General features: G+C 37.3%; 1 protein-coding gene across 3 annotated transcripts in view; it reads right to left on the bottom strand.

Moving 5' to 3' along the window:
• The window catches only part of SMYD3 (SET and MYND domain containing 3), a 722,658-nt gene that overhangs the window by 585,536 nt on the left and 113,810 nt on the right, over positions 1-23,312 (bottom strand). The window contains exon 1 of one of the 3 annotated variants that reach the window (XM_060128431.1): positions 8,878-8,899. The exons of the other annotated variants lie outside the window; for them this stretch is intronic. The gene's annotated coding sequence lies outside the window, so the exon portion shown is untranslated. Of the gene's footprint in view, positions 1-8,877; positions 8,900-23,312 lie in introns of those variants that run through there. 3 annotated transcript variants of the gene reach the window in all.

Here is a 23,312-nt window from a genome sequence, read left to right as displayed (position 1 = left end):
GTGAGATCACTCTCAGAAGCCAAGGAAATGGAGAATTCAGTCTGGACACAGCTGTATAAAATAGATGGAATCAAACTAGATCTAATACCCAGCCCTCTTGCTACTATTCCTAAAAGACTGATTCACACATGGTCAATTGCCTAGCATACCCAGTCATACCATAAAGGAGTAATCTTGAGATGGCTGTAGATTTTCTCTTGTGATTTCAATTATACACACACACATATTTAAATAAACTACCATTGAAAATGGTACTGGGAAAGAGAAGAAAAGATGAGAAAGACAGATACCTACCCCTAAGATCTTATATCCTACCAGGCTATAAAGTCATTTATGCATTTATAGCAATATGTCATCCTGTAAACTTTATTATAGAGACTAGATATGAGACATTCCATGTCCATAAATAAGATATATTAACATCAACTTTAAAATTATTTGTGTTTATGGATTAAAGACCTCAATGTAAGGCCGGATACTATAAAACTCATAGAAAAAACATAGGCAGAACACTCTAACATAAATCACAGCAAGATCTTTTTCGATCCACCTCCTAGAGTAATGAAAATAAAAACAAAAATAAACAAATGGGACCTAATTAAACTTCAAAGCTTTTGCACAGCAAAGAAAACCATAAACAAAATGAAATGACAACCCTCAGAACAGGAGAAAATATTTGCAAACGAAGCAACCGATAAGGAATTTATCTCTAAAATATACAAACAGCACATGCAGCTCAATATCAAAAAAACTAACAACCCAATTAAGAAATGGGCATAAGATCTAACTAGATATTTCTCCAAAGAAGACATACAGATGGCTAAAAAGCACATGAAAAGATGCTCAACATCACTAATTATTAGAGAAATGCAAATCAAAACTACAATGAGGTATCACCTCACACCAGTCAGAATGGCCGTCATCAAAAAATCTACAAACAATAAAATGCTGGAGAGGGTGTGGAGAAAAGGGAACCTTCATACACTGTTGGTTGGAATGTAAACTGGTAGAGCCAGTATGGAGAACAGTATGGAGGTTCCTTAAAAAACTAAAAATAGAGCTACCACATCATCCAGCAATCCCACTCCTGGGCATATATATCTGGAGGAAATCATAATTCAAAAAGATACATGCACCCCACTATTCACTGCAGCACTATTTGCAATAGCCAGGACATGGAAGCAGCCTAAATGTCCATCAACAGAGAAACAGATAAAGAAGATGTGGTACATACACGCAACGGAATATTACGCAGCCATAAAGAAGGACAAAATAATGCCATTTGCAGTAACAGGGATAGACCTAGAGACTGTCATACTGAGTGAAGTAAGTCAGACAGAGAAAGACAAAAATCATATGATATTGTTTATATGTGGAATCTCAAAAAGGGCTACAAATGAACTTATATACAAAAACAAAATAAAGTTACAGATGTAGAAAATAAACTTATGTTTACCAGAGGGTAAGGGGGAGAGGGATAAATTGGAAGATTGGGGTTGACACATACACACTACTATATATCTATATAAAATATAGATATTTTATATCTATATAAAATATAGATATTTTATATCTATATAAAAATAGATATTTTATATCTATATAAAAATAGATATTTTATATCTATATAAAAATAGATATTTTATATCTATGTAAAATATAGATAACTGTTATCTATTTAGATAACTATTATCTATTTTATATAGATATACATATTTATCTATATAAAATAGATAACTAATAAGGACCTACTGTATAGCACAGGGAACTCTACTCAATACTCTGTAAAGGTCTATATGGGAAAATCTAAAAAAGAGTAGATATATGTATATGTATAACATTCACTTTGCTGTACATCTGAAACTATCACAACATTGTAAATCAACTATACCTCAATAAAATTTTTTAAAAAAAGAAAAAAATTATTTGTGTTTAGAAACATAAAATTCAAGGATAGAAATGAAAGATTCTGATCTACAAATCAGTACATTTTAATTATTAATTTATATAACGCTCTCATGGCATCCAAGTATTAAAAACTCTGACATTAATAAGCCATTCAACAAAACTAATATAGTATTGTAAGTCAACTATACATCAATAAAAAATAATTTTAAAAAGCCATTCAACAAGATCACTGAAATTACAGTCATATTTTTAAGCGACAATTTTCATCTTTGCCTTTTATCCCCTTAGATTGCTTTTTTAAAAGAAATAAAAGGCAAAGAAACTCCTCTAAGATCAAAAGCTATATATTGGGCTTCCCTGGTGGCGCAGTGGTTGAGAGTCCGCCTGCCCATGCAGGGGACACGGGTTCGTGCCCCGGTCCGGGAAGATCCCACATGCCGCGGAGCAGCTGGGCCCGTGAGCCATGGCCGCTGAGCCTGCGCGTCCGGAGCCTGTGCTCCACAACGGGAGAGGCCACAACAGTGAGAGGCCCGTGTACCACAAAAAAAAAAAGCTATATATTTAAGGTACATAATCCTAAAAAAAAATGTTCAATTGCTAAGTGACTAATTTTAACATATGTCATCAATTTAAGAAGTCACTCATTCATTTATTCATCTAACAATTATTTATTAAGCCAGATACCATTTAGGCAGTGAGGAATAAGCACAGAACAAAGCAGAAACAGTACCTGCCTTCACAAAGCTTCATCTTAAGCTGGAAAATAATTTAACAAGGAACTAAAACACAGTATGTTAAGTGCTTTTTATAAATAAGCTTTGCAGCTACACTAGCAATGACTTGCACTTCAACTTTTCATTTCAAATCCATTTCCTAAAAGTCCTTGAGGTATTTAGGTAACTTTAAGAAACAATAACATGGTTGACATTAGTCATTAATGGTGGTATTTTATGATTTCTAATATTGATACAGTATAGATTCCTAGCCACTTCCAAATTCTTGCCCCTTTCAAGCTACTGCAGTTGAGATGGAAAACTTAAGACTTTTTTTTAAAAAAAACAAAGCAAAACAAACGATACTAGCCATGTAATAAAAGACCTAATACACTAACTTTATTCATTCGGTTATCCTGGGCAGGAAAAAAAAAAAAAGGACTACGAATTACATGGTATCTGTGCATGTATTCTTTGGAAAGTACTGAAAAATAAAAACATTCACATGGAAAGAAATGACTTTATTCCCACCATTGCCCTTTTTCAGAAACACATGAAATTCAGAAATTTCACAAAATCTGAAATTTATAAATCAAAAAAAACTGGAAATAGTGAATATGATACTATCTTTTTAAAAAGTGTTTGGGACAGCTGAATATCACAGTATCTTAAGATTTATATTTTCTTAGATTAATTCAATGATCACTTTAAAAGCTAAAAAAAACATTTCTAGGTAACCAAGAAGAGCCATTAAAATGGAAAACACTGATAATATTAAAATCTAAAAATAAGGTATATAATAACCATATAAAGTTTTAAAACATCCCAGTAATACTATTTTTAAAGCCCAGAAACATATTATATTATATTATTATTATAATGCATTCTAGCCTAGGATAAAATAACCTCTCTAAGCAGTACATACTACCTTCACCCATCCTTTCTTTTTCCGACAGAATGGCAAAAACAAAATTCCAATATTTTTATTGTAATCATAGGAACATTAATTCAATATATATGGAGTTAACATATCAAAATACAGATGTTTATTCATCCTATTGTGTAAATTTAAGATTACATTTGCTGATAACCTATTTTCCAAATTTATGAAATACCATATGAAATGTGAAGCAAAACTGTTCAAAACCACTTAAATTGAGTCCTGATGTGCTAAAATGATTAACAACACCATCTTAAAGATGATCCCACATCTGAGCACGTGATACCTCTGTGATTTCAGGGCACAAATCCCTCTATCCATCAAACTAAATGGAAGGTTGGAAAGGTTAATAGAGACAGAGTATCTGTAATAGACTTCCACATTTCATTCTCTACTCAATATACTCCAACAATCATTGAGCTATTTGTAATGTTCTTATGAATCAAGGCTCCCTTCACATTCTAGATAGACACCAGAAGCCGCGGTGTGAAGTGATAAAGCTCACCTTTGCAAATCCTCATCAAGCTGTTCTGATGATTAAATCTATGTGAGGCTTCATAAACAATTGAAGCACAGGCACAACTTTAATTAAAAACTCAAATGGCACTGCTAAACACCTAAATAAAACATGAACAAGAACAACAGTCACCTGCAAAGAGCAATGCCAATTTCCAGCCTCTGTTTACCAAAAGACATTTTTCTCTATTCACACAGTCACCCAGGCTGTGTGATCCCTGGGCTAGCAGTAGCAGTCAATAATTTAAAATTATGGAAATAAATTTTGAATGCATACTTACATTTTATTATGAATTGCACAGTAGCTGTAGCAAATTGTTACAGACAGAAAAAAAATGAAGTTCTCTCATTTGCTAAGCTGACACCCAATTCTATCCTATTTTTTCATAAAGATTCACCATTGAAAAAAACACCCCAAATCTTCACATGGCAGACTGCTGATAAATCAAGGTCAATTTACTCTACTTGTGGCTGATTAAGGGTAATCCTGGGACTACACGACTTTTTTTTTACTTCATCCCTGACTGAAGGACAATTTCTAGAAGAGTGAAACTACAGAGCTGGCTGGATGAGTCACAGTCCAAGCCAGAAGGTTGTAGGGTCAGAAAGATTTGTGCTGGAGAGCCATACACACGGCCTGGAACATAAAGTTGCTTTTGTTTTCCTTTATTTGCCTACCTTGAATTCAAATTTCCCTGGTGCTATGCTGACTTTGTTGGTTTAAGTGACAAAGCCAAACTGTAACCTCTTTGCATTTATACTTTGTCTCCCCTCAGGGTCATATAATCCTGACGGTTCTAGCCAGCTCCATGTATAGAGAACATAAAGGATTTGGGTCAGAGACACCAAGGTTGAACATTTAGCTCCATCTCTTACTAGCTGTGTAATCTTGGAGAAGTTAGTTTTCCTCTGTGTGGGTCCATTTCTTCACTTATTAAATGAAGATAATAAAATTTCTCACATGACTGTTATGAGAAAAAATAAGATGACATATGTGACAGTGCCAGGTACCCAGAAAATAATATATGTTAGTTCCCATCTCTTCTCCCTATTTTAAATATAGCCTATATTCCAGGTCCCTCCTTCCTACTGCTCTCTCCTTCTGAGAGGTGGATAATCTATGCCCTATCCTTGCTACCTTCAAACAATAACACAACAGAAAGTGTAATCAACCGAAAGAACGTTTAACTAGGAAACAACCTATAAGCCCACTGACAGGAGAATGAATAAAGTGTGATATAGTCTATACAGTGGACTATCATATAGCAGTGAAAATGAATGAACTATAGCTACATGCAATAACAGATGAATCTTGAAAATGTAGAGTACCAAAAAAATCCCATAAGACTACATTCAGCAATGATACCACTTTATAGAGCTCAAGAAATAAGAATATCTATGTTTAAGCATACCTACATTTGTGATAAAACTAAGCATAGAAAAACATCTCAGATACCCTGATTCAAAGTCAACGTCTTCACAGAAATTTATTCATGTTTGAATACACACTTAAATTGGAATGTATACTGCACTATTCATGGACGCACCAAACACAAACAACCTACTTCTGTTCTAATATTGTTGATTGTTTTTAAATAAAGCCAGCAACTTACGCTACCTTTCATTTACCTACCTTGAATTCACATCACGATGATGGCTCTAAATGGAAATTTTCTGATTTTTGTTATAAAAGCTTTCCACATACTGTGGAAACCACAGCTGTTGATGTCAGCAGCATCATGGCAACTGTGAAGGGTCAGCAATTTAGTTCTTTCGTATCGAGGTCTCGGCTGTAGATCCCATCTGTGCTGACTTCAGGCTGAAGGGAATAAATTTCCTCCAGCCTGAAAACTGAAACATATGCTGCAATAATTAAAGGTTTCTGGAGCCAGTTCAGCAGTGCTAGGGATCCTAAAGCCGATGACCTGTGAGCACACCAGAGGACTTTACACGGGGTACCCACCTGCTAAACAAAGGACACCTCTGAAGGCATGGCACTAAGGCCTCTGTATCCAAAAAGGCAGAAAGAAGTCAGTCCCACTCCCTATTTTCTATACCTTATAGCAGACTCGCTCCTACTGAAACACAGGGTGGTGGTTTTGCAAGTCCTGCATTTTCTCTTTGCGTCCCCTTTACTTACCTAGACCTGCACTAATACTAGCCACATGCGGCTATTTATATTTAGACTAATTAAAATTCAATAAAATTTTAAAATTCCTCAGTCACACTAGCCACATTTCAAGTGCTCAAGAGCAACATATGACTACTGGCTGGTTACCATACTGAACATTACAGAAAGTACTTGTGGACAGCCCTGATCTAGACCCTAATGCATGTTTAAAACAAACCAAACCTCCACCAGACTGCTGAACATAAAAATCCTAGAGTCAACCAGAAAATGTCAAGGATTAGTGACCCCACACAATTATCTGAGATTGTTCACAGGCTTGGACACTTGAGACTTCTCTTGGGTGCTGTCTGTAATTTGCTCATTTCATTGTTTAGTGTTGCCCAGTGATTCAAAGAACGGACCCTGGAGTTGGATGATTGAGTCTGACTCTAAACTGTAACTCTCAGAGTTAATTACTCAACCTGTCTCATTTTTTAAAATGCTGGCATTTTAAAATGAAGATAACAACAGTAACAACTTCATAGGTTTGTTTAAAAACTAAATGATACAATACTTATAAACCTATTAGTACCACGCCTGGTACATGTTAAGAGCTCTATAATTGTTAGCTATTAACCACTATTATCACGCCGAAAGGGAGGAAAAGGAAAGAATATGATGAATTTTATCCATTTTATCTATTTTATCTATTTAGAACTCTGGTAAACGTTCTCTATGAGAGAAAATCAAAAATACATGATCTTTGTAATTTTCTGCACTGTATATTTACAATTTAATGATTTCCTTTCTCACCTCTTAAAGCCTGTTCACTATTCTCACAAGTCTCTTTCACACACTGTGTGCATAGTGCTATGTGTCAAGAACTACTCAAAGCACATATATGTAGCCGCTCACAACAGTCCCACAAGGTAAGTAACTCAATGGACCTATCCCTTTTCAGATGAGAAAACAGAGACACTGAGAGGTTACGTAGCTCATGTAAGATCCTACAGCTAGTAAGTGGCAGTGACTGGATTGGAATGGAGGCAATCTGGATCCAGAGTTCCTGCTCACAGCCATTATGCAATATTGTCTCTATATGCTGAAAGCTCCCTTCCCAAACAAACAAAGCATTTCCAAACTAGTTGTTAGGTAATATCAGAAACAGACACCTTATGTAATGGGTTTGGCAATGAGAGGCAAGGGGAGAATCTCCTGAGATTTGGATGAGACCATAGCAGTAATCACTGTCCCTTGGCAAATGTGGATGGAATCAACCTCTTCTCAGAAGGGTTGGCACTGATCCCTGGGAGGTGTGGTAGAAAGCTGTGAGGGTCGTTTGGTTTTCACTATGACTGGGGGGCACCATAGGCATTCACTCTGCAGAAGACAAGTGTGCTTACATCCCGCAATATATGTCACAATCCCACACAGCTTTCAAATGTCCAACTAGCACATTTCAGTCTAGAACCAAATTCCTTTTTACATATGGGCAGAAGCAATTCTTGTATTGTTTTAGTATACTTAACATGCAGAATTTTCCAGGATTGCTATTACTAGGTACACTGAAGAAAATTAGTTCTTTTTTGTCCAAAATTTTACCAAGAGGTTTTCATCATTTCAGATGATAATGTCATGCTATCTGAATCACCAACTCAATACATTTCTATCACTCTCAATTAGAGCTGCACATTTACAGTAATTCTTCCATGAATTCTATTAGTACCTAAACGTTCATATATGGTAACATACACTATTTTATGATAACTTTCCATTTATTTCTCCTTTATATTATCATTAGGGCATCATGCTGGCATTTTGAAATTATGTGCAGAAGTAGCTATATTAGCTAAGATTTTTTTTCCTTCAGGATAGTAAGTGTGTGTGTGTGTGTGTGTGTGTGTTTCAAAATACATGTTTATAAAAAGGGGACATTGTTCTGTGAAACAAGCTGGTGGTACACAGAATGAAGTCATGTGATACCCACCTTGCTGTTTCCTATCAATATTTTACTATCCTCAGAGCTCCATAACCACAACACCAGCTTTCTGGCTGCCCAGGATAAAGGAAAAACTAAAACTTGTAAATTCTCCACAGAGTCCTGGCGCCTCCCTAGGCTAATCGCTACCCTGAAGCAAGTCTGAGGAATAGAAACTACTATCCCTCCTCTTTCTTTTATCACTGCCCTCCTGGCTGAGTCAACTTGGTTTGGATTTACCATTCTCAGTACAACCCCAAGAAGCTACAGAAAGGCCCATGATGATCTCAGGTTGATCACCATCAGATCATCGCAAGCTCTCAGCATCTTTGGCCACCCAGTGAATAAGAATGACTTTCACAATCCCTTGGGTAGCTCCTACAGCACTCTCCCAGCTTGAATATAGTTTACTAATGTTGCTGATATTTCCATCTCCAAAGACAGAGCACAGGGCCCCGATTTCATTTCCCTGACCTACCAGGCATCTCTTTAGTTTCTTACCTAACAGCTTCTAATGAAAACAAAACAACTGCATTGCCTATTCTTTTATTTTCTATTTATTCTTTAGATATAAAACCTTAAAGCTCTCTAATACTTGATCTCTTCTCAATGCCTTCTACTTGTTTCCTATAATTCAGCCAAAAAATAGGGCAGGCATTAAAAAAAGATCCCAATAAAACTAAATAAAACATATTGAATGACAACTACTTACCATGTATTATAAAAGAAAACTTGCTGGGTTTTTTGGAAAAGGGGTGGAGAGTTAAAAGGTTTTCTGAATTTGCAGCATTCCTAAAGCGAACTAGAAAGAAAGGAAGAAGAAAATGACATAGTGTGCAGTTTTACAGTTTTGCTATGTACCAGACCTTCCCAATTATTTGATAAGGAAGGTTACCCAAAATTTTTAGGCTGAAGAAATCAATACAGAGAGGTTAAACAGTTTGCTCAAGGTCAAGGTCGTGTATAAAAACACCTCCACCCCGACCCCCATCTCAGTGCTACGATTATAAACCCTGTTTGTCTAATTCCATTATACCTTGCTGCCTCTTCACAATAATCATTAAACTAGTGCTAACAACATACCAGGAACTGTGCTATTTTTTTTATTTAATCTTTATAATAATTCTAAGAGAGAGGTACCAAATTTAGCCCCATTTTGCAAATGAGAAAACTGAGGCTAGAGAAAATAAGTTACATTGCCCAAAATCACAGAGTAAATAGTGCAGCTTATATTCAAACCCAGGCAGTCAGACTCCAGAACCCATGCCCTTAATCATTAGACTATACTCGCTGCCAAGACTAAAATTCACTAGGCAAAAACTGAGTAAAGAGCTAATTTTCACCAGTAAAGATTACTAATGGAATTACAACAATTCTATTCCCAACAGGATGGTTTATTTAACAGGAGCTACATTCATGAGGATGGATTAGCAAATCAAAATTGGATTTTTTAAAGTGCACAAATGATGAAAACTCTTAAAAATCATAACTGTTAACCTTAACAATGAAATATCCTCTTTTGATGTGCTAATGTAAATACTGAACATGAAGTGATTAAAGAATAATTCCCTATAATTGCTATTTATGGGTGGAAAGGGAGTGGTTGATGTTTAATGGTGCAGCACAGAAATGTCTCCCTATATCTACCCCATTGGAAATCCAGTTTTCTCCTTGGACTCTAGGCCCCTCCTATCCCTTGAGCAGTCAGAAAGAAGTGGCTACAAAAAGCAAAACAGAATAGGCAGTCTCTTGAGAGAGAACACAAGGGCTAAGGTATCACACACTGTTATTTATAAGTAACACCAACAGTGAGAAATGTGAAGGATATACTAATATATTAGAGGAAAGCAAAAGATTCTAAATAAATCATTTTAGTGGCATTTAAAGATTGTTCTTAGAAAATATGTAAGGAAAAACTAAAAACATTATCTAATAAATTAACAAAGCCCTGAAGCAAGTATCAGCTATCCCAATGAGAACCATTCTCTTCTTCACACAGGTTAAGGTTCAGTACAAGTTTTCAAGAACTGAGATTTAAAATGTGTTGTATCATGTAAATAGTTCTCACTGTCATCATTCTGAAGGTTTTTATGTATATATTTTATCTGTATAATATACATGTAGACAGGATACATACATATATTTTTTCACATATATTCATACATATATGTTCACAGATATATACACATATGTAAATGGAAATATATGTCTGAATTAGGTAAGCCTAAATATTGGACTCAGATTTCTGAATTTACATTGGGCAAATCCTGGTGAGCAGCACAGCATTTGTAACAAAATGCTGTCTTAATTTACAGCTTACTACTTAGGTTTAGGTATATTTCATATTACTCTAATGAGGATAATATCCAAAAGAGGATAATGAAACTAATAAACCCTTGGAACTTTTAACACAGATATAGTCTCAGTAATTTTTAGCCAAAAACTCCCATGCTAATTTGCAATCTTTTCTTCTCTAAACTCAGATAGGATTTATTGCCTCTAGGCTTAGGATTCCACAGCTGGGAGAAGTGAGACCTGTCTTATAAAAATAGGGATATTTCAGAACCTGGAGAAAGAAAATGGGAAAGTTCATCAAATTCCCACCAAATATGGCTGGCTGTCTTCCCAATTAACCATTTTTGCTCTTCTCCATGACTGCTTCTCCTCCCTGAACTATGCTAAAATTTTAGTGGGCACTACCTTCCTGTTAATATTTGCATTTTAATACTCTTTCTGAAGACTTATTATCTTGAAAGCTTTCTGTTGGTGGGAATTTGATATATCAGAGCAAACCAATGGATCAGATATCTGGGGGCAGCTGAATCTTTTCGCTCCTTGGGAAATCATGCCAAGTATGTGAGTATCTTCTCTGCCCATTCATAAGACCAGGTCTGGACAGGATCACAGATTCTTGGAAATAAAACTATAGTTCTGGACTTCTCTGGTGGCGCAGTGGTTAAGAATCTGCCTGCCAATGCAGCGGACACGGTTTGAAGCCCTGGTCCAGGAAGATCCCACGTGCCGCAGAGCAACTAAGCCCATGTGCCACAACTACTGAGCTGTGAGCCACAACTACTGAGCCCACGTGCCACAACTACAGAAGTCCGTGCACCTAGAGCCTGTGCTGCACAACAAGGGAAGCCACCGCAATGAGAAGCCCGCGCACCATAACAAAGAATAGCCCCCGCTCGCTGCAACTAGAGAAAGCCAGCACACAGCAAAGAAGACCAGCGCAGCCAAAAATAATTAATTTTAAAAAAAGATTATTATAATAATTTTTTTAAAACTATAGTTCTTCATGCATCCTTTCCAACCTGTTAAAGTGAATTATTTATGAATGAACCTTAGATGATGGTGATTCCAAATTGACTATAGTCTGAATTATCACTGACTGCAGTGCACTGTAGGAAGTAGGTGCTCAATACATGTTTACTGCATGGCTATGAGGTCACTGTGCCTCTACTGGTTCTCTTTACTTCTAGCCCCAAACTGTAGGAGCAGTCTCATGCATTCTAGAATCCACTTATGTTTGTTGTACTCTCTGAGAAACTTCTTCAACTTTATCTTCTAACCTTTTTATTTAGCTGCTCATATTAGTTTCTTACTGCTCTTAAAAAAAATACCATAACTGTATTCACTTACAGCACTGTATATTTATTATTTTACAGTTTGGAAGGTCAGAAGTAGCTCTCGTTGAGGTAAAATCAGTTGTCACTAGGCAGCGTTCATTCTGGAAGCACTACAGGAGATCTACTTCCTTGCCCTTTTAAGCTTTTTTGGCTTGTAGCCCCTTCTTCAATCTTCAAAGGTAACAGTGTAGTATCTTCAAATCTCTGACCTTGATCTTCTGCCTCCCTATTCTATCCTTAAAGCACTCTTGTCATAAAACTGGGCACACCAGGATGATCGAGGAATAATCTCCTTATTTTAAAGTCAGATGATTAGCAATCTTAATTCCCTCCACATTCTTCATTACCTTTTGCCACATAAGGTAACATATTCATAGGTTCCAGAATTAGGACACAGACGTCTTTAGGAGGCTATTATTTGGCCCACTACAGTTCATTTCTGCACTTGTGATTTAATTTCCAGGAATATTTGTTTTCTGAGTTTTTTTAAAAACAGGGTTATGGTAAATTTTCCCTAAGGTTAACACAACAGGTTTTTGTTGCTTCATTTTGTTTTCTTCCTCTTGCATTGTTTCTTTTCCAGTAGGCTCCTTTTTTTTTTTAAGTTTGTTTTCTCTCTGTCTTTCATATTAATACGTTTCCTCAAAAGTCTAATGATCTTTGACTATCTCCTCTATGGCAGAGTATTTTTTTTTAAATTTTATTTATTTTGGGCTCAGTTGGGCCTTCGTTGCTGTGCACGGGCTTTCTCTAGTTGTGGTGAGCAGGGGCTCTAGGTGCGAAGGCTTCAGTAGTTGTGGTGCATGGGCTCAGTAGTTGTGGCACACGGGCTTAGCTGCTCCATGGCATGTGGGATCTTCCCAGACCAGGGCTCGAACCCGTGTCCCCTGCATTAGCAGGTGGATTCTTAGCCACTGCACCACCAGGAAAGTCCCTATGGTAGAGTATTAAAAGCTATTTTGAAGCTGAGTGAGCAAGAGCAGACTGTTGAGTAGAAGGCTCCATTACAGAGCAGTGCTGTCCAATAGAAATACGTAGTTTTAAGCTTTCTGGTAGCAACACATTAAAAAGAAATAGGTTAAATTAATTTTAATAGGATGTTTTATTTAACCTAGTATATCAAGAATATTATTTCAACATGTAATCAGTATAACAATTATTGAGATGTTTTACATTTTTTTCTTATTAAGCTTTTAAAATATAGAGTGCATTTTACTATCTCAATTCAGACCATCTACATTTCAATGCGCCGTAGCCACATGCTGCTCAGTGGCTACCATATTGCACAACAGAGGCCTTGAACGATTTGGCCCAAAGCCTGATCATTGGATCTAGGGCTGTTCAAAATTCCCCAGAAAAACAGAAAAGTGTCCTCCCATGTCCTGCTGTGGGAGTATAAGCCTACCTGCCATTGCTCTGGGATTCAAGTGTGCAAAGGATGGGAGCCCAGTACCGCCTTTCACTTCCCCACCCTGTGTTCAGCGTGGCACCTCACCCTCAGCTATGCCTGACGTACCCCCCCAGGGGCAGTTCCCAGGCTACGCAACATGAGGGAGAGCTTGGGGGGTCCAATTTATTCTTTGTTATTCTTTCAACAGATCTTTAGCATCTTTCAAGATTATTTCATAGGTTCAGGATGCTAGCAAACACTCACTTTCTGTAGTCTGTTTACACTTCAACATTTGTTTTCCATCTAAGTGAGCCTCTGGCTTCTTAAGTCAGCCTCTGGCTTCTTAAGTCAGCTTCTAACATTGTTGGGGTTTCTTTCTCCTATTTTTTACATTGTAGTCTGTTAATGCCAATTCTCCCCCCGTCCCCTTAAATATCTTTCCTTTGTTATTTTAGTTGGATTTTAAGAGGCAGCTAAAGTAAATGCTGGTATTCACTTAGCCATTTTTAACTGTTCCACCCCCTTTTTACTGCAGTTTCCAGTGTCTCTCTTGGTGGTCGTTTGGCCTGCTGATTCTGACTGTGGCCACCAGAACTCTGTGATTAACCTTCCCTCAGCCCGGGTACTCGACCCTTATTGACTCACTCACTGAGTCCCTTTCCTGTTCTGAGCACTGAGAATACAGGGATGGACATGCCCCTTGGCCTCTCAGTCCAGCAGAGGAAGATTTACAAAGGGATGAGCAGCTGTGTGTGCTTGCAGAGCACAGAGGAAACAGCTGTCCAGCTTCCCAAGGCAAGCTGCCTTTCTCCACTGCACATCTGGTCTTGTTTTCTTAGCACCGCTCGTCTCATTTTCTTTTTATTCCCTCTTTTCATTCTTTGAAGACTTTAAATTTGCAAACTTTTATTTCAGTCTCCTACTCCAGGTCAGCCAGCTCCTTTCCCAGCCCCCAGTGTCTCACAAGCTGATCACTTTTAGATTCCTCTGTCTACCTGAGCCACTTCACAGGTCTCTGACATCAGGCACAACCTGGAGTCATGCCAGGCAAGGCTTACTCACAGGCAGAGAGTAAGCCCTAAGCCAGTGGTGTGACCTGCTTCACTGTGAAATCAGTTACTTTCTTCATTCAAAGACTGCAGAAAATGTTTAAATGTCCATCCTAATAATTTACATGCTTTTTAAAATTTTAAATATCTAACATAAAATTTGCCATTTCAACCATTTTTAAGTACAATTCAATGGCCTTCATTACATTCACAATGTTGTGCAATCATCAACATTATTTCCAAAATTTTTAAATCAACCCCCCACCAAAAAAAAAATTCTGTAACCATTAAGCAATGAGTCCCATTTCCTCCTCCCAACCAGGCCCTGGTAACCTCTAATCTACTTTCTGTTTCACTGAATTTGCCTGTTCTACATGCTTCATATAACTGGAATCACACCATATTTGTCCTTTTGTGTCTGGCTTATTTCACTTAGTCTGATGTTTTCAAGGTTCATGGATGTAGTAAAATATAACAGAACTTCATCTACTGGTTTTTGATCTAGGCATACTAATATGGATAGTCATACTAATTTTCTCTTGAAACATTTTTATGGTTTTCAATGCAAAAATGAATTTTTTTCTCCTTTTTCTTTCATATTATATGACCTTAGTAACAGCTTTTCTCTACTTTTCCCAGTGGATACTGTTATACTTGTGAGCTTATTGATTCATGCTGACGAACAGTAATTTCTTGCAAGGTATCCTGGCATGTAGGGTTCATTTTTCATGTGATCTGCATAAAAATAGTGGTGGTGAATATTAATCAAGTAAGAATGCAGATTTGAATGCTAAGCTTCAAAAATCACTTAATTAGCCAGCCCTCTGCAGGAAAAGTACGCTCCATAGTTTTGTAGCTTGTTCCAACCTACAAATTCATAGGTGTCACTGTACGAATAAGAAATTGGGGGTGGGTGGGACAGAACCGCTGTTCTCATATGACATTCTCAAGATTGTTAACTATAATAGGTAGCATATTTTACATCAAATTAGAATTGTTTTCCCAAGGACAAAAATATGGGTTTATTCAACCAGTTAAACCAAGTTTACTTGTTGAAAAATGTATATGTCAAGGTACTGCGCTGGGTGCCACATAGGAGATACAAAGAAATATAAGTTCTCCAGGAACATCCAGTCTAATGAACTTATCTGTGGGAAGTTTACACCCAAACAGATGCAGTTCAAGACATAAATATATTTCTCACAAACATCGGAAAGTTAAAACAGCAACACAGAATTAAAGAATACATCAAGAGTGCAGTAAAAGTGATATCAAAGGATAAGTAATAATAACTAAATGAACTTTGTAGACTAGTGGTATTTAATATCTTTATTTTAAATAGTAAAACCCTTTTGTTCTCCAAATGAAATCTTAAACTTAAACCTGGTATGTTAAAAAAAAAAAGTGAGAAAAAGGCTTTTTTATTACTAGAAGCCAGACTTCCAGACCCAGCTCTGCCAACTAACTACATGACCTTAGACTATTTACCTAAATTCTAGGTCAATTCCCTTATTAACAAAAGGAATTAATAATGGGATTGTTGTAAGGATTAAAAATAATGGAGTATGTAAAGCACTTAAAAGCATCTGGAAGTACTAAATACATTTTTACTATTAATACAGGCATAACTCATTTTATTAAGCTTTGCTTTACTGCACTTCACAGATACTGCATTTTTTACAAGGTGAAGGTTTATGGCAACCCTGTGTTGAGCACCATTTTTCCAAAAGCACTTGCTCACTTCATGTTTCTTGTGTCACATTTTTGTAATTCTCACAATATTTCAAACGTTTTCATTATTGTGATATTTGTTATATTGATCTGTGATCAGTGATCTTTGATGTTACTATTATAATTGGGGGTACCACGTACCTTGCCCAGATAAGACAGTGAACTTGATAGACGTTGTATATGTTCTGACTCTTCTACCGACCAGCTGTTCCCTGTCTCCCTCCCTTTCCTCAGGCCTCCCTATTCCCTGAGACACAACAATATTGAAATTAGGCCAATTAATAACCCTACCGAGGCCTCTAAATGTTCAAGTGAAAGGAAGAGTTGAACGTCTCTCACTTTATATCAAAAGCAAGAAATGATTAAGCTTTGTGAAGAAGGCATGTTGAAAGCTGACAGAGGCCCAAAGCTAGGCCTCTTGTACCAAACGGTTAGCCAAGTTGTGAATGTAAAGGGAAAGTCCTGGAAGGAAATTAGAAGTGCTACTTCACTGAACACACGAACAATAAGAAAGCGAAACAGCGTTATTGCTCATACAGAGAACGTTTTAGTGGTCTGGATAAGTAGGTCAAACCGCCACAACATTCCCTTAAACCTGAGTCTCATCCAGAGCAAGCCCCGAAATTTCTTCAGTTCTATGAACACTGAGAAAAGTGAGAAAGCAGAAGAAAAGTCTGAAGCTGGCAGAGGTTGGTTCCTGAGGTTTAAGGAAAGAAGCCGTCTCCATAACGTACAAGGTGAAGCCGCAAGTGCTGTCATAGAAGCTGCAGCAAGTCATCCAGAAAATGCAGCTAACATAATTAATGAAGTTGGCTACACTAAACAACAGATTTTCAATGTCGATGAAACAAACCCTCTATCGGAAGAAGACGCCATCTAGGTCTTTGTTAGCTAGAGAGGAGAAGTCAATGCCTGGCTTCAAAGGACAGGCTGACTCTCTTATTAGGGGCTAATGCAGCTGCTGACTTGAAGTTGAAGCCAATGCTCATTTACCATCCTAGGGCCCTTAAGAATTATGCTAAGTCTACTCTGCCTGTGCTCTATAAATGGAACAACAAAGCCTGGATGACAGCACATCTGTTTACAACATGGTTTACTGAATATTTAAAGCACACTGTGGAGACCAACTGCTCAGAAAAAAAGATGCCTTTCAAAATATCACTGCTCACTGACAATGCATCTGGCTACCTAAGAGCTCTGATGGAAATGTACAAGGAGATTCATGCTGTTCTCATGCCTACCAACACAACATCTATTTGCAGCCCATGGATCAAGGAGTGATTTCAATTTTCAAGTCTCATTATTGAAGAAATACATTTTGTTAAGGTTAGAGCTAGTGATTCCTCTGATGGATCTGGGTAAACTGAAAACTTTCTGGAAAGGATTCACCATTCCAGATGCCATTAAGAACATTCGAGATTCATGGGAAGAGGTCAAAATATGAACACTAACAGGAGTTTGGAAGAAGTTAATTCCAACACTCACAGATGACTTTGAGGGGTTCAAGACTTCAGTGGAGGACTGGTGGAAATAGCAAGAGAACTAAAATTAGAAGTAGAGTCTAAAGATGTGACTGAATTGCTGCCATCTCATGATAAAACTTTAATGAAAGAGGAGTTGCCTTACTGATGAGCAAAGAAAGTGCTTCTGTGAGATGCAATCCACTCCTGGTGAAGACTGCTGAAATGACAACAAATGATTTAGAATATTACATAAACTTAGTTGATGAAGCAGCAGCAGGGTTTGAGAGGACTGACTAATTCGGGGAGAAGTTCTACTGTGAGTAAAATGCTATAAAGCAACACTGCATTCTACAGAGAAATCGTTCATGAAAGGAAAGAATCAATCGATGCCGCCAACTCCATTGTTGTCTCATTTTATGAAACTGACCCAGCCACCCCAGCCTTCAGTGACCACCACCCTGATCAGTCAGCAGCAGTCAATATCCAGGCAAGACCCTCCACCAGCAAAGGACTCAGATGATAGTTGGCATTTTTTAGCAACAAAGTGTTTTTTAATTAAGGTATGCACATTGTTTTTTTAGATATAATGCTATTATTGCACACTTCATAGATTGCAGTATAGTGTAAACATAACTTTTACGTGCACTGGGAAACCAAAAAAATTTTGACTCACTTTATTGTGATATATTTATTTTATTGCAGTCACCTGGAACCTAACCCACAATATCTCTGAGGTATACCTGTAAACGTTAAGACATGGTCTTGTAAAAGTAGGATATCCCACACTGAAATAAACTCTAAACTCCTCAAATACCCATTCTTCTTCCATTTTTACATTGTTATGTCTAATTGGCAAGGGTCAACTCTGCATCATTGACTGACAAGGAGTAATCTAAATTACTAACTATAGGAAGAAGTTTAATTTACATCAAGATTATATTCAATATTTCACTGTGATCAAATAAACGAAACTACCAATAAGGCTAAAATAGACGTACATTTTGGTGTATCTTACGATAAAGAACAGTAAATGGCTTGACAAATCCCTTCCCTTTTTTAAAGATTCCTTTACGAATATGTGAAGACCAGTAAAAGTTATCAAAAAATTTTGAATAAAAGGATATCAAGAGATGCCCTTTATCTAAAAACACTAAACCAATAAAATGTAATAAAATGATAAAATCAAAAAGGCAAACTGCAAATCCATGAGAGAAATGGGGAAAACTATGCCCATAAAACTAAAGCTTAAAGTGATTTTATTTTACTGAAAGTCAGAGAGCCCCAGGGTCTGTATTAAAGGCAATCTTATAGGACTTAAAATACTAAATAAAAAAATACTAAAAACAACTCTAAAGAATTTAGACGTACTTGAAAATAACAGAGGATAAATAAAGGCAATAATATAAAAAGGAGATTTTTAACTCTAAAACGGAGCTAGAGGAGGCTGCTGCTCAGGGAGAGGAAAGCTGGCGCGCAAAGCCCCAATTATCCAGCGCAAAGTGAGAAAGACAACTTAACACTGCAAGAGAGGTCAATGCTCCTCCAAAGGAAAACCGGGGTGGGGTTAAAAAAAACTTCACTGGCTGCACGATTTTTCCTAGAGTCAGTGTTATTGCACTACACCAATGTACTTACCTATGTCAAGAAACAATACGATTATTTAATGTTTTAAATTCAATTAGAAGCTTTTGAGGTCCTATTATCTGTTAAGCATATTCAAATATAATATTTCATTTCAACAGAGTACAAAAGAAGTTCAGATTAAGAAACAATCATTTAATTCTGAGCACTGGGAAAGATGTCACAAAGAAGATGGCATTTGATATTAGACATGAAAGGATTTTGACAAATAGGAATGGGCGGCAGGAAATCCTAACGGAAGGAACAAAAAGCAGCATCTAAAAAAGAAAATGGAGAATACGTATGGGATATAGAGTAGGAATGGTGATATGGAAAACTGGAGACAGGAATGAATGACATGGTGGAAGGCCTTTGATGATGGATCAAAGAATTTTAGGGCAATCAAAAACCAACAAAAAGGATTTCCCTGGTGGTGCAGTGGTTAAGAATCCGCCTGCCAGTACAGGGGACACGGGTTCGATACCTCGTCGGGGAAGATCCCATATGCCACGGAGCAACTAAGCCCATGCGCCACAACTACTGAGCCCGCATGCCACAACTACTGAAGCCTGTGCGCCTAGAGCCTGCGCTCCGCAACAAGAGAAGCCACTGCAATGAGAAGCCCCCGCACTGCAACGAAAAGTAACCCCTGCTCGCCGCAACTAGAGAAAGCCCACGCACAGCGACGAAGACCCAATGCAGCCAAAAATAAATAAATAAATAAATAATAAATTTTAAAAATAATAATAATAAAGAGGGAGCCTTATTAAAAAAAAACAAAGGTTTTCTGCAAAGAAAAATGATATAATTAATCTCCCTACTGTATATTTAACCTGATTACAATGGATTTTGGCAGGGAAAACTAGGAAGGAGACCTCATTATGAAGTTGTTTATAATGAATGAATAAATAGTTGGAAGGGACTTCAGACATTGCCTGTCCCCATTCCATCATTTATCAGGCTCAGAGAGTATAACATACTTGTGGTCAGCTATAGAATTATTAACAGAGGCTATAAGGTTTCCACATAAGGAAATGATAAACACCCTCATATTTAATATTATTTTAAGGACAAAGATAGCTATTTTTATACCATCACTTCCTTAATGAACTGAAGCCTGCTGTCTGTCTTTTCTTTCTTCCTTTCCATGTATATTTATTGAACCCCTATTAAGTGTCAGGTGCTATTCTAGAAGATAAAGAAAATATTTACTCCTTCCCCAGTTGGATTTAAAATTCGACAGAAGAAACAAGACAAAAAACAAATCAAGACAAAATATGTCACACAGTGATAAGCATTATGGATAAAAATAAAGTATGGTCAGAGGGAAAATAAGTGCAGGGTGGAAGGTATTACTATTATATATAGAGTAACAAAAGAATGTTTTTCTCTTAATATGACCTGCATGAGGTGAAAGCCTGAGTCATAGAATATCTGAGAGAAGAGTGGACCACAAAAATGGAACAACAAATACAAAAACCCACAGCAGGTAAACACTTAGCCTGCCTGAATGAGGGAGGGGAGGAAGGAGGAGGAAATGAAGTCAAAGAGTCAGAAAGTTTGAGATCATGTAGATTTTACAGGTCACTGAGAAGGTTTTACACTGAAATCACCTCAGAAACAAGGCAAACCAGAAGACAATGGAATGGCTATAACGTACTGAAAGGCAATAAAGAAAGAAAGAAAGCCAAGCCAGAATTCTATACCAAGCAAAAACATCATTTCAAATGAAGGCAAAATAAAAATTTCAGACAAACGCAAAGATAATTTGGTACCAGCAGACCTGAAACTTAAAAATTTTTAAGGGAGCTGAAGAAAAAGAATATCAGATGGAAATTCATATAAACGCAAAGATATATTAGAAATGTTATATATGTGGCTAAAGAATAACAAACTTTGTTTCACATTTTAAAATTTTGAAAGATCATTTGAAAGATGATCTTGAAAACTTGAAAGATCATTTATTGCTTAAAGCAAAAATGACAATATACTGTGGGGTTCATAATACATACAAGTAAAATTTATGATAAAATGGGAGGGGGAAATGGAAGCATACTATTGTAAGGTTCTTACATTATACGTGAAGGGTGTAATATTATTTAATAGTTGACTATGATAAGTTAGAGATAAATATTTTAAATCCCACAGCAACAACAACAAAAAGTAAAGTACAGCTAATAAACCAAAAGAAGAGATAAAATGGAATATTTAAAAATACTCAGTTCAAAGGAAGGCAGAAAAAGAAAGGAAAGGAACAACAACAACAATAGAAAATAAGTATACTTAATAAAACTTGGCAATAAAAATGACTACCAAGCAACATATTTAAGCTAGTCTGGCTTAGTGTATCTATTGGGAATAAAGGTGAAAACCAACATCTTGACTAATGGATATAAACGTCTACCAGTGGGTTTCAGAGAATATATACTGTAATATGCTCATTTTACATATTCCCTTTCAATCTGTCACACTGTGCAGGTTTTCAAAATCAAGAGATATTTTTAATTAGCCAACTAGTTTACTGATAAACATTCTCATTCAAATAAGCTTTTGGAAATACTAGGCATCATCAAATAAAATTAGCAATTGAGGGGACTTCCCTGGTGGCACAGTGGTTAAGAATCCGCCTGCCAATTCAGGGGACCCAGGTTCGATCCCTGGTGTGGAAGACCCCACATGCTGTGGAGCAACTAAGCCCGTGCTCCACAACTACTGAGCTTGCGCTCTAGAGCCCGAGAACCACAACTACTGAGCCCACGTGCCACAACTACTGAAGCCCATGTGCCTACAGCCCACACGCCTAGAGCCCGTGCTCCGCAACAAGAAAAGCCACCGCAATGAGAAGCCCACACACCACAAGGAAGAGTAGCCCCTGCTCGCCCCAACTAGAAAAAGCCTGCGTGCAGCAACGAAGACCCAATACAGCCATAAATAAATAAAAAAACAAACAGCTAGCAGTTGAGGATTTATAAGAAGAAAAACAAGTAAAATACTGAATTAAAATAGTTATCTGCAAAATCCTGAATCTTTGATTCAGAGAACCATTATGTATCTCATACACTATATAGTTCCCTGATCAACATTCAAAAATCACATGAACATATCTTTTTGCAAAATTATGCTTTCTTTATTTCATACTGTGATAATAAGGATCAAGGAACAAATATATTACAATTCATATTGGCAGAGGCAAATCGAACCAAAAAAATTGCTTTTTAAAAATAAACAATTGTCGATATTAATTTATCCTATTTCATTAAATTTCATTGGCAAAAAACCACAGGCACAATGTAAAACTGGTCACAGCAAGAACAGCTCTTTCCAAGAGCCAGGCCAGACTCTCAGCAGGTCTGGACAGAGCACAGGGGAAGAGAGGCCCTGTGGTGGAGAAGCCCACCAACTCTTTGCAACAGAAAAAATGCGCAACTGCTCCCTGACTCATTTATGGTCCCACTCAGAGAAGACTACAGCTCTCCAGGTACTGGAGATATGACACTACACAGACAACAAAGCCCACAGAGTACCTCCACCTCCTCAGTTTGGCTTGAAACTGTAATATCTCCTACATCTCAACAGCACAGATCTGGAATGCCACTGCAACATAAGCTGCTGGTCTACTCAGCACTCACCACTCCCTACATTCCTACAGCTTTCTACTGCTGCCACAGCTACCCTCTGCCTGAAAGCGTTGGAGGAAGATTGTCGAGGGCAGGCCAGAGTATCAGGGAGAAGCCAGCCACCAAAGCTGGGCAGGAGGTGGTGAATAAATACTCCAGCTTCTTTGCCCTCAGGTGAGAGAACTCTGAGATGAGTTCTATGCAGCTTCACAAAAGCCCCCAGTAGGATTGAGATCCAGCTGCTACCAGTGGGAGCCCATTCATATGAACACACCCTAACATTGGCTTCATTGCATTTCATCTCATTCCCCACTCCCACTCCCCCACAGGTGCTTCCTGGGATCATCTCTCAAATTCACTCCCTGCACTCAAATCCTTGATTACAGCTGTACAGTGCTGTCATCCTGTCCTACAACAAGGCATGACTTTAGTTTTGTTCAGTTCTACCTTTAAGCCTTTCAGGAGTGTTTTAAAGTTTGCTTCATATCAGTTTTGCACATTTTTAAAGTTTCATTCCTGAGTATTTTATCTTTTCTGTTGCTATTATAAGTGGGGTCTTCTCTTGCATTATATCTTCTAACGAGCTATTGTTTATGTATATGAAGGCTTTTGATTTTTTTTTTTTTTTTTTTTTTGCGGTACGCGGGC

The sequence above is a fragment of the Lagenorhynchus albirostris genome, chromosome 2 (assembly GCF_949774975.1).
Source record: "Lagenorhynchus albirostris chromosome 2, mLagAlb1.1, whole genome shotgun sequence".
NCBI lineage: Eukaryota > Metazoa > Chordata > Mammalia > Artiodactyla > Delphinidae > Lagenorhynchus > Lagenorhynchus albirostris.
Note: the sequence above shows the minus strand (reverse complement) of the source record. Positions and strands in the feature narration are given on the sequence as shown.